Here is a 13,370-nt window from a genome sequence, read left to right as displayed (position 1 = left end):
TTCTGGCTTTTGGGACGCACAGTAGGTTGCTGCCAGAGCACCTCAGGGCCCCGAGGGTCCAGATGGTAAAAATAGATCAGCTGAATAAGACGCAGCGAGAACATGAAGACATTTAAAGACTAATAAGAGAACCTTAAATCCATCTTGAAGCAGGGAGCCATGAGCCACTTTAAAACTGGTATAATGTGGCCCCGCCCCCTGGTCCTATCAGGACTTTAAGATGGGTGCAATGTGGCTTCGCCCCTGGTCCAGGTTGTGTGACATGCTGTTTAAATCGAAACAGTTTATAAGGCTTAAAAATTCTCTGGACATTGAGTCTGAAGTGTTTTCAACATGTAACCTAAAATCACCAGTTATTAAAATTCTGTTATATTTAGAATGAATTATTGATAAAAGTTCTGAAAATTCACTGATAAAAACACTAGAGTAATGATGGGGTCTGTACTCTGTTAGAGGATCATGGGACTGCTAAGAACAAAGGCATGGGGCTCACATAAAGTAAAACTGTTAAAAACCACTGCACATTCGCTCAATGAGTTTTTTTTTAAACAGACACAGTCCCTCCACCCCTCTTATTGTGTCTGGTTGAAAATAAAAAGTTAAAACTTGGTGGGGAAGCCTCAGTGAGGATAACAGCTGCATCAGTGCTGCCACATTTCAGTTAAAAGCAGACTGTCTAAATTATTGTCTGAAATAAAATCATTCATAATGAAAGGTTTAAGAGAGCAGAGCATTCAGCAGCTCCATGTTCGGAGCAGAGGACGGCTGGACGAGGCTCTCTGGAGGTTCACTGTTAGAAGAGTCCGTTGTTGTTTAAGAACAGTCCTGAAGTCGCTAAAACGGAGCTGCTCAGCGGCTCGGATAAAGTCCATCCTGTCGATAAAAAGCTGGGCAGTTCCAAACAAGTTCAAATTGTCTCTGAAATAAAAGTTGGGAGCTGAGCAGGAGAGCTGGAGCCAGATGTTGAGGCTGAGCAGGAGAAGCTCAGCTCTCCTTGAGTAGGTCTTCAAAGGTCCGATGAGGTCTGATAAAACCCGACCTCCCACAGCTCTCCAACAAGTTAAAGTCCTGCTTTGTCCTCCGCCTGCTGCCGGGCCGTGTCGTTAGTCCCGACGTGGACGATCACTCGGCGGACAGTGGAGGGGACGGACTGCAGGAGCTCCCGGAGTCTGTGGAGGATCGTGGGGACAGAAGCACCCAGAAATATTCCTGATGCTGCTGTCCCCAACGAGAAGGGACGTGGAACAGAAGAGGGGGCAAGGCAGGGCAGGGTCGGTACCGCTGGCAGCCTCGTCATTGGGGCGCTGGTCCCAGTTCTCTTCAGGGTGGTAGTGGCTCCCGGAGTGCCTCCACACTGCCTCCTTATGTAACCCGGTTTGGATTTTAGTTCATGTTTTTGTGTAAAAATGTATTTAAAAATGTTTGTAAAAAGGACCACTGAATGTCCATGATTATGTTTTGTTTTTATCATTTTATTGAATAATTTAACGAGTTGAGAGGTGAGATGGGTGGAGTCAGGAGGTGAAACAGGCAGAGAAGGGAGAGGAGGACACGAGGCGAGGACGGCCAGGTGATGCGTGTGCGTGGAAGGGGAAGAAAAGTTGGTAAAACACCGACCTTTCGGGATTGCTGTGGATGTCCGCAGAGAAACAACAAGTTACTCGCACACGGATGTCTATGGTGAATAAGACTGAGTCGGGAGGACCGTGTGAAGACTCTTCGTGCTGGCAGCTACGAGCCAGTCAGAATGAGGGGCTCGGCGTGGCTGGTTGGACTCATGGAGGTTCGCCTGCTCGGCGGATCGTTCAGCGTGTTGTCTTGCCTCTCCAGCTGTGAACCGTGAGTCTATGGACGACGAGGACTGCCTTTAGCTTCTATCACACCGAGGACGTTCCTCCCTCGTTGTGTTTGGAGCAGCGCAGAAGGCCGCCATCTTGCCTGTAAGTCGGTCCTTTTCCGTCACTGTGAATTCGACATATTAACATTATGCTTATTCACTGTTTTTATTTTTACCAATCAATGTAACATCTTGAAGCCCTCTGAGGCAACTGTTGTTGTGATACTGGGCTATACAGAAATAAATTGATTGATTGATTGATTGATTTTTTTTTTCATTGCGCTGAAGCACAATCCAGCCTTGGGTTTTTTTTTGTTGTTTTTTTTCTCGGCTGCACCGCACTCAAGTTTTTTTCTTCTCAGGGCTGCAACGTGAGTTAATTTACTGGGTACCTACATTTCAGATTGTTTGATTTTGATTTGAATGTAAAGGACAGTAGATTTATTTTTTGGGGGGTTGGAAACTGAAAGTGTGTGGTCATTGAACTCTATTTTGTGATTCCTTCATGGTAAAAACTGAGCCAAGACATTTAAGTGCTTGAAACATTTTATTTGTGGCTGATTGTATTTTATTTTGCTTTTATTTTCCTAATGCTTTTAATTATTTTAGTAAATAGTTGAAAGTTCAACTATTGTGTGGTGATTGTGTGTGAAAAGGTGTTATTTGGCTGTTACATTCAGAATTTGTGAAGTTTAAGTACACCTGAGAGAGCATTAATTAACCATAGGATACAAGAAGAACATTTATTTTAAAGAACTCGGGAGCGCACTCCACTATCAGGTCAGATCACCTAGGGGGCGCTACACTTAATCAGCCTCCGGCGAGCTGCGGAGGTCGAAGCCTGGGATGGTTGCTGCTGCTTGTAACGTTCTGGCAGCCGCCGCCTCGCTGCTCGTAAGTCGACGCGGTGAAGCCTCAGTGCCGCCGCCTCAGAGCTGTTCTTGCTGATGTCTGGCCATCTCTTCCAACATGTTCCTGTCAATAACAGTGGAGAAGGTTTGTTCAGTCAGATGTTAGCTGACTGGAATATAGAAGACCTCTGTTGATCTGCTGTAACATCTCTCTCTCTCTCTCTCTCTCTCTCTCTCTCTCTCTCTCTCTCTCTCTCTCTCTTTCGGGTCATTAGAGTTCAGCTTTTCTCTGGTTTATTTGACCAGCAAAGCTCCAGGACTGCTTTTCCAGGCCTTCCTCTAGTCTGCACACATGTAGCCTCTCTTATCGTGAGAGAGTTGTGACAACGATCGTCCGCTTCCGCCAATTTTGTCCAGCAGTTGTCTCTGTATTGTTTATTTTCATCGGTTACTGGCCATGGTAGAATATCAGTGCCATCATAATCTCATTGCATGTTGCCTCAGTTCAACATTTTGATGGCAGACCACGGTGGTGGTAAGAAAGGCTTGGCAGTGTCTCCCTCCCTGAGAGTGCTGAGGAAGAACCACCTGGAAGAGAGGCTGCTGGTGACCTTCTATAGAGCCGCCACAGGGAGCATCTGGGTGTTCTGCATCAGTGTGGTAGCAGGGTGCTCAACTTCAAACCAGGAGAGCTGCAGAGGTTCATCAGCACAGCCAGAAGACCACTGGCTGCTTCCTGTCCAGCCTGGAGCTCAGTTCTCCACAGTGCTGAGATGGGCGGAGGAGAGAGAGAGGTGGAGAGAGGAGGAGGACCTGATCTGTACTGTATTCTATTGTACTCTGCTCTACTTTACTCTGCTGTACTCTGTGGTACTCAACACCAATCCACTGTGCAACTGTACTCTATTGTAATCTACGCTACTATATTGTACTCTACTGTACTCTTCTCTGCTCTACTCCTGAGCATCAGTTTCCCCAATACACAGCATTCAGGATCACTTCCTCCTTTCCGTGGCGCTGGGCAGAGCTACTGTCCACTCCCCCCACGACTCAACTTTCCGACTGCTTGGAAGAAAACTGCAGCTGCTCAGTTGACGTGTTGAATGTTGGACACTCTGAAGGCTTCAGAAAGCAGCCGGTGTCGTCTACATTCTAACAAACAGAGGAGCTGCTGACGTCTGACACATCTGAACACATTTCATGGAAAACAAACCTGATTCTGTCCATCTGTCTCCTCAGAGTCCTCGTCATCTTTCGGATGTCTCCAGCTGTGTCTCTCAGTGATTGGCTGGCCTCGGTCACATGATTATTCTCGATCATTTTCTTCCAGCTGTCGATTGCTTCGGGAAGTGCAAAAGCCATTTCTATGGCTCCGCCCAAAACCTGAGGACCAATGAGAGGGAGTCTGGAGGACCCCAGATCCCCCATCAGCCCCCCACCAGACCCCCTGCCCTCCCCCATCGGATCCCCACTGATTACTGACTAGTGTGCTACGACAGGTGACAGTTCGGTTTTTTGTACTTAAACACATTGTAAATTTAATTCCTAAGACAGAATTTAGAACCCATTCTATGCACAGTTTGATAAATGAGGCCTGAGGGTCCATCAGAAAGGATTCTGGAGAGCTGGACTGAGTCTCACCATGGCGCTTCCTTTCAGGACTGTTTTGGCTCCAGCTGAGGACAGTGTACTGACGAGTTTTTTTGCTGCTTTAGCAAACATCTTCCTGGATTTCTTCCCACTGAGTTCAACAGCAAAGAATGCTAAAAACCCAGCAACTGCCACGATGAGTATAGTGTCCCTTGTGAGGGTATTCTGTCTGGGATTAGATGGATCTCCCAAGTGGATATGCGGATTGAAGTCATTGAAGTGGAAATGGATGTCTATTCTGTTCCTCCTGGCCACGGCCTGCACCATCTGGATCATGAAGGCCTGGTCCAGCTGGTCCTGGTTGAAGGAGGGATTCTCCTCCTGTCATGCCCCGTGCCCCTCCAGCCTTGTGGGGGCGCTCTGGACTGGTTTTGGTTTTGTTTTCCCCATTTTTACATGCCCTGTCTCTCCTGCTTGTCTGTTCCTCATGTTCTCCTGCCTGGTCTCCTTCCTCGTTAGCGTCCTAATGTGCCTCACCTGTGTCCACCTTATTTAAAGCCCGTAGCCCTCACTTGTCCTTGCCGGTCCGTTGTGTGTGTTGTCCGTGTCCCTGCCCGCACCTCAGCTTGTTTGCGTTCCTGTTACCCTGCTTTTCTGGACAATAAACCAGCTCAACTCTCTCTGACTGCCTGCGCGTGGGTCCTCCCTCCTGCACACGTGACAGAACGGACCGGCCACGTCTGGACCCAGCAGGCAGTAAGTCCTACCCCCCGGATCCTCTGCCTCTGGCCGCCGCCGGCGCAGCTCGCGCCCCCGGATCGTCTGCCTCGGGCCGCCGCCGGCGCAGCTCGCGCCCCCGGATTGTCTGCCTGTGGCAGCTGCCAGCAAAGCTGCTTGCCCCCGGACTATGTGCCTATGGCCCCCCGCCGGCGATAGAAGCCCGCGCCCCTCCAGGGCGTGTGCCGGCAAGGCTGCTCGCCCCTGCGATAGAAGCCCGCGCCCACTGGGCGTGTGCCGGCGAAGCTGCTCGCCCCCGGACCGTGTGCCTATGGCCCCCCGCTGGCGAAAGAAGCTCGCCCCCCCCATCGTGTGCCGCCATGCAGTCCCGACCCGTCCTGTTCCTGTTTGCTGCCGGCGTTCCAGTTCCTGTTTGCTGCCGGCGACCCGTCCTGGCTGAAGAGGTGCAGCCCTGGTTCCTGTCCCGTCCCGTCCTGTCTGCCGAGGTGCAGCCCCGTCCTGTTCCTGTCCGTCCTGTCTGCCGAGGTGCAGCCCCGTCCTGTTCCTGTCCGTCCTGTCTGCCGAGGTGCAGCCCCGTCCTGTTCCTGTCCGTCCTGTCTGCCGAGGTGCAGCCCCGTCCTGTTCCTGTCCGTCCTGTCTGCAGAGGTGCAGCCCCGACCCATCCTGTTCCTGACTGTGCTGGCTGCCGAGGAGCGCAGCACACCCCGTTCCGTGCTGGCTGGAGCGCAGCACACCCCGTTCCGTGCTGGCTGGAGCGCAGCACACCCCGTTCCGTGCTGGCTGGAGCGCAGCACACCCCGTTCCGTGCTGGCTGGAGCGCAGCACACCCCGTTCCGTGCTGGCTGGAGCGCAGCACACCCCGTTCCAGTCCGAGTCTTGTCCCCGTTCGGGCCTGCCCTCCTCTGCCTTGTGCGCCAGGAGGCGCACATGGAGAGGGGGGTACTGTCATGCCCCGTGCCCCTCCAGCCTTGTGGGGGCGCTCTGGACTGGTTTTGGTTTTGTTTTCCCCATTTTTACATGCCCTGTCTCTCCTGCTTGTCTGTTCCTCATGTTCTCCTGCCTGGTCTCCTTCCTCGTTGGCGCCCTAATGTGCCTCACCTGTGTCCACCTTATTTAAAGCCCGTAGCCCTCACTTGTCCTTGCTGGTCCGTTGTGTGTGTTGTCCGTGTCCCTGCCCGCACCTCAGCTTGTTTGCGTTCCTGTTACCCTGCTTTTCTGGACAATAAACCAGCTCAACTCTCTCTGACTGCCTGCGCATGGGTCCTCCCTCCTGCACACGTGACACCTCCCTGATCTGGTCTTTCAGTGTCTTACTGAGTTCCTGGATTTCTCTTTCTATTTCATTGCTCCTCTCCTCAATCTTCTTTGCCTTTTTCATCGGGCCGCTGGGCACAATGTCCTCGGCAGCTATTCCTCCAGTTAACAAGGTGGCGACTCCGGCTCCCAGCAGGCAGGCGGCCCCCACCACCGACACCGAGTTCCCCACACACTCCGAGCCACTACAATTCTTTTTGATGGACTGCAGTTTTCGGGCCAGCTTCACCAGCTGATCAGCACACCTCTCTCTCTCTGACTGATGAACGAGTATATGTTCTCCAGGAGGTCGTCCGCGGCGTCCATGATGGAGGGCAGGGTGTGGTTCCGATCTGAAAGACAGAGAAAACCTTCAATGTTTAAACAGAAATTATTCAGCAGCTGCATTGAGCTCATACGGTGGTCCTGTGTTCAAATACCAACCGGGGCCCGGGGCCTTTCTGTGTGGAGTTTGCATGATCAACCCATGTGTATGTGTGTTTTCCCTTCAAAACACGCATTGCTGCCCCTAAACTGCCCTGGATGGATGTGACAAGTTTAGATGGAGAAGAGCATGGTGGAGGTATCATCAGTGGTTTTAGTACACCACATCACGGTATCATCAAAAAATGCTTCTCTTATAATCGGCGTTGGTGAAGTAACTTGGAAACAGGAATCAGTTACTGTCTGGAGCATGCGGTGGTGCCAGCAGCAACAAAATACCCCCCCCCAAAAAGTATTGCTTTGCACACATATGCCCTACAATACATACACAGCCCGAAAACAATGACACCTCTGTACTTAACACTACCTCTGCCAACGAGACAGCTGATCAACAAGAAAAATAATAATACATTTTATTTCACAGCGCCTTTCTACGCACCCAAGGACGCTTTACAAAAGATTAAAACACATTACAAATAAAAACAACAGACATAACACAGTGAATTAAAAGAAAGAGTGAGGTTAAAAATGATAGGCTGACTGAAACAGTTGAGTTTTGAGTTTGGATTTGAACTGAGAAAGAGAATCAATGTTGCGGATGTCTGGTGGAAGAGAGTTCCAGAGTTGAGGAGCAGAGAGGCTGAATGCTGTGCTCTCCATGGTGCTGAGGCGGGCGGAGAGAGGAATAAGACCTGAGGGAACGTGAGGGGGTGGCAAAGTGTATGAGATCAGACAGATGGGGAGGGGGTGTGTGTTGTGGATGGCTTTAAATCTAAACAGAAGGGAGAGTGAGGGGAGAGAGAGGGGCGTTGGTGGTTTATGTTATGTAGGTGGAAGTATGCAGACCAAGTAATGTTATTAATGCGGGAGTGGAAAGAAAGTGAGCTGTGGAGGACGACACCCAGACTCTTAACCTGAGGGGAGGGGGACACTGAGGAGCTGTCCACTGTGAGGGAAAACCTGTCAGATTTGGAGAGTGTGGACTTGGTGCCTACAAGAAGAAGTTCTGCTTTATCACTATTTGATTTCAGGAAATTTGAGGTGAACCAGGATTTGATTTCAGAGATGCAGAGGGTGAGGGAGGAGGGTGGGAGAGTGGAGTTTGGTTTACTGGAGAGATAGAGCTGGGTGTCATCCGCGTAGCAATGAAAATCAATACCAAATTTCCGGAAAATGTTACCAAGGGGAAGGAGGTCTATGATGAAGATGAGGGCCCCAGGACGGAGCCCTGGGGCACGCCAGAAGTAACAGGGGAGGGCTGAGAGGTGAAGGACTTGAGCTGGATGAACTGAGCGCTCCAGTGAAGGAGGAGTGAAACCAGTGGAGGGGGGGCTGTGTGTGATGCCGATGGAGGAGAGTCTATTGAGCAGGATGGGGTGAGAAACGGTGTCGAAGGCTGCGCTCAGATTGAGGAAGATGAGGATGGAGATGAGACTGGAGTCAGCTGCCATTAGAAGGTCATCTGTGATCTTTAACGGTGTGTTTCCACCGGACGCGTTTGACGCGACTGCATTCGCGCAACAAATGACACTGCGCCACATGAGACGCATGACTTTTATCGCTAGTGTGTGAATTCATTCACGCGACGCGTCACGCTGATACAAATATGCAACACAAAACATCCTGCAGAAACATCACAGCCCTCCTCATCACCGTCTCCTGCACAGCAGCAGTGGGCAGGATTCTTCTGATGTTTGTCCCACAGTCCTCTGTGCACCCGGCTGTCCGTCTGTGTCTGTGTGTGTGTGTGTGTGTGTGTGTGTTCCACTGCTAAAATCTCTGATACAGCGGTCAATACGGTGTTTCAAAGTAACTGGTGTCCTTGTTAACTGGTGACTGACTTCCTTTAGCATTTCCTGCTTCTGCTACTGGCAGCAGATGTTGAAATTAGAATCATAAAAGGTCTGAACGGCTTTTTGTTTGGTTGTTAACATCTATCAGCAACGAGGGATGTGAAAGAACCCCAGTCGCCAATTAATAGGGAAACCAGTTCTTCCAAAACACCGGCTCCACTCCGGGTTCTACACATTCTCCTCCGCTAGTTAGCTGCTGCGTTCAGGTGACTGGAGCAAGCTGCGGAAAACTGAAACTCGGTCGTTCACATGAAGGCAGCAGTGACAGCTGGACTCAGGAGACATGTGAAGGAAGCGTGGACAATTTGCACAAATGAACGGCTCTCAGACAGCTGTGAACCGGCTCTCGTCGTTCACTTAAAAGAGCCGTTCAAACGAACAGCCTTCATTGAACATCACAGCACTACTGCAGGAGCTGCACCTGGACGACGGCAGGCTGATGCTGTGTTTCCATCAGAAGCGGTGAACAAATGAGATCGCGCACGCAGCTCGCCGCTCGCCGCTCGCCTTGGCATCATGCCAACTGTTCTGCGTGGTCGGAGCACTGTATGCCCAACGTCAGCACGTCAGTGAAGACCTCCACGCTGATAGGCTGTCCTGGCGCAAATTCGCTTGAAAAGTTCAATTATTTCAACTCAAGCAACAAGCGTGGAGCGATGAAGCAGCGGGCTTCGGGCGGCCAGCGGCCAGCGGTGGGTGGGGCAAGTGCCCTGGCAGTGCAAGTCGACGGGCACACGGATTTTACGCTGGAAACGCTCGCCGCCACCCGCCCGCCACGTCATCGCTCGCCGTCCGTCGCCTGCCGCTCAAGATTGAGCGACAATCGCATCATTACATTGACTTTGTATGTAATCTCATCACACGAAAAATTTGCGTTGCATCAGGTGGAAACACACCGTAGGAGTGCTGTTTCAGTGCTGTGGCGGGGACAGAAACCTGGAATCGTTCATAAAGACTGTTGTGAGTGAGATGGGAGTGGAGTTGAGAGGCAACAATTTTCTCCAGGATTTTGGAGATGAACGGAAGGTGAGAAATGGGGCGGAGCTTATTGAAGTTATTGGGGTCTGAACCAGGTTTCTTCAGGATGAGGCTGACGGCTGCAGATTTAAAAAGAGTGGGAACAGTTCCAGAGGACAAGGAGTGAATGATGGCTGATATAGGGGGAGTAGAGAGGGGAGGCAGGCTTTGACCAGAACTGTGGGGAGGGGATCCAGCTGACAGGTTGAGGGCTTAGACTTGGTGATGAGATCGGATATATCAGAGGGAGGAGAGAGTTCTAAGGTGGAAAGTAGATGAGATGGTGGGAGAGGTTCAGAGGAAGGGAGAGGGGAGGTAGTGGAGCGGAGGTGCTGGTGGATATGCATGATCTTATCATTAAAAAAACTGGAGGAGAGAGTTACAGGACTCAGCATAGTATGGGGGGGGGGGGGGGGGGGGGGGCATCAAGACCTCAGCAGGGTATTGCTCAAGGACTACAGTCAAGTCGGCACCAATCCAAGTCGGTCCTGACCAACTCGGCACCGCCCCCAGGATACAGTCAAGTCAGCATCTGGTGAAGTCGGCACCTAGCCAAGTCAGCCTCGCGGGTGCGCTCTCAAGGGGCCCAGTAGGTCGGTACCAACTTGACTGTAAGCTGCTACCAACTCGGCCCAAAGCCTCTTTTCATCCCGATTTGCACAGTTTTTTTCGTGCCGGCTGCGCCGCTACTCCACATATGGTGGGCGGCCGGCCGGCCGGCTGGGCTGTGCAGCGCGCGGTGCTGCTTGGTTGGGAGACTGGAGGACAAACTGTGTGATCATGGTGACTGACAGGTTAGAGGTTGATAATGTGCCTGGAGCTTCATGTTTGCCGTTCTGTTTGAAACGACTAGCTTAGCTACAAGCACGGAGCGGCTGTTTGCTCACGTGACCAGTCCCCAAGGCATTATGGGAATCGTAGTGCTAATAACACGGGTGGTATGATATGCACAATAACCCACTGCAGGCGTCTCATATCCACATCTGTTTGGCAGGTGTATGCAGCAGATCATCTGTGATTCCACATCTAACTGGCACCCTGCTCCAAAATCATCTTATAGAGCAGGGGTCAGCAACATTTTTGTCATGGAGTGCCAGTTTAAAATTTTCTCATCAATGCGTATGCCATTATCAACTAAAACGCAAGTTCACACAAAATACAAAAAGATTTCCAACATACCTGGAAATTTATTCCATTTAGATAAAGCACATACAATCATATCTTTAAAGATATTTTTTCTATTAACTCCAAAAAGTGCTTTCATAAACTTTGTGCTCTGTGCTCTGCATGCCCACTTTGGAATTAACTGGTGCCCGTGTTAACTTGTGACCAATAGATGACTGAGACTTGTAGTCGTTCTAGCGAACGTCGGTTTTCTACAGTTACAGTGAATGTATAAGTTTGGAAACACTTTACTTTAAGCACCCGGTATAACACATTATAAGTAGTTATAAACACTCCTACATGATCACAATGCTTTATAATTCACTATACAGCACTATACAGCATGGGATTAGGGTTAGGGTTAGGGTTAGGTCCTGACATTGTGATCATCTATGAATGTTTAGAACTATAGCTACACATGTTATAATGGCATTATAATGCTTTATAAATGTACTTATAATGTGTTATACAGGGGGGCTTCAAATAAAGTGTTACCATAAGTTTAAAGTCTTTTGTGAGTCTTGCTTTAACAACTGCTGTTATCAGCATGTGCTTACACAGAATTCCGTCATCACTCATTAACACGGGAACCAGTTGTTGCGCGAATTGCTTCCATCCCTCCTCTGCAGTGTTTTTTCTCTCGGGGTTTTTATTAAAAAAGTGTTTTTTAACCACCGTCGTATTTTCTGCTTGTTCTGACTGTCCCACTTCCCGTTTATGCGCACGTTGTCACGTCACTACCTATGGTCACTATGTATGGGGGCGCGCATGCGGAACAAATAATCCCCCGTTTTGTTCTGCTCCGCTGTCAGGCGGCGTTTATATGAGACACGGAGCGGATTCTCGATTGGTGTAGACCACCTCGTACAATCGGCTCCGAAATACAATCCGCTTTAAGTGAAGTGGATCTACTTGGGTGTTTATTGCACATCCGCTCTGCCCTATAAGCCATTATATGGGCCGCATGTAAACCTGCCCAGTGTTAATGCCAAGGGTTGCCGACCCCTGCTACAGAGCATCAAATCAGTATTTGCAGGTGACCTCACAACGGCCTCACAATGCATGCCGGGCAGTTGCCGCCATGTTGGAGGGATATCAAACCCGGAGCAGTGTGTGGCGTGTTCGGCAGAGAAATCTGCATCAAAGCAATGAAAACATGGTTCTCAGCTGTGTGGCAACTAGAGGGAAAAGGCAGGATAGTCGTTTCACAGGTTTCCAGTCGATGTCGAATGGAGAGAGAAGTGGATCGCTGCACTCTGACGTGCTGTTGCGGAACACACAAAGAAGGAGAAGCGACCAGCAAGAACCAGTCGAGCGTTCTGTTGGAGGTGTGTGTGCTTTTATATATTTGCTCTCTTCCTCTGTTTAACTGATGATCGATCCGATTAGGTGTCTCTTCCTCGAGTACTATTCTGTAAACCTAATGTAGGCGGGAGAACCAGTCACAGCTGCACTCTGAGACCAAGAATAGATCTGTTAACAATATGCAGTCTTAAAATACTTCGTCCATTTAAGAATTAATTTTAAGGCATTCTGAATTGTTTCTGAATTGCCTGTCCTGTGTTTTAGTCCAGGAGTTTGCTGATCGGAGTTTCAGCCAGGCATTTCCCTCTCTTCATCAAGGCTCTGGCTGCTTCTCCCCCTCCCCTCGGGTCTCCTCTGCACCCACACTAAATGTGGTCCGCACATTTAATGTCTTCATGTTAGTTGCAAAATGTCCCAATTAACCCCAGGCCCAGACGACTGTTTCGTGATCCAAATTATTGAATTTTGTAATGTGGACTCACTACATTAGCTTTACCAGTGATCATAGCGTTATCTGTGTGGCATATGCACTGTTTAATGTTGATTTTTTTTCCCCATTTCTAAATTATTTCAGGAACTGTCAGCAGCGATCCTGTTTCTCCTGCACACATATCATCAAACTTCACCTTAAAGTGGACCATGTAACAGCTGCTCTGCAGTCAGTCGTTGCAAACAGAGCTCCTAATTCAACACCTCACGGCAAGGAGTATGACAGAAGCCTAGCCATTTCCACATTAGAGGAGCTGAACAACTTTGATGACAGACTATCAGGACAGCAATTTTAAGAAACATGTGGTATGTCCTTTACTACCCTACAGTATATTTACACTGGATTATCCTCATCTTGAAAAGTAACAGGAATATGTGGAAAAAAATGGGACTTGGATTGTCTGTTATAAAAATTGCTTTTATGTTTTATTTAATTACAGATCACAAAGCTGTCCATGACTGGGGGAACTCTGCTAAAAAGAAACTGTGTGAGTTTGCAGAAAGGTCTTTGCTCCTGAATTAGCCACCCAGCTGAACTGGTGTGGAGAAGGACAGAAGACTGGGATCAAATCACCACCAGTGCATGAAACTCTTTTGTGTTAGTCCTACAGGAGGCGCTACATTGGTTACAAATGCATACACTCTTTCACTGCCTTCCCACCTGCCCTATTGTTGCTGATATTTTTTTGTGTTTTACCTTGTCGTGTCAGTTCTCAACAACGGGCTTCAGACCAAGACCACTGAGGCCGAGGTCGAGGCTGGGCTGAGCCAAGATAGAGTTGGAGGACG

Source organism: Salarias fasciatus, chromosome 4 (genome assembly GCF_902148845.1).
Source record: "Salarias fasciatus chromosome 4, fSalaFa1.1, whole genome shotgun sequence".
Taxonomy (NCBI): Eukaryota; Metazoa; Chordata; class Actinopteri; order Blenniiformes; family Blenniidae; genus Salarias; species Salarias fasciatus.
The sequence above is the reverse complement of the archived record's forward strand: the minus strand, read 5'-3'. Positions refer to the sequence as shown.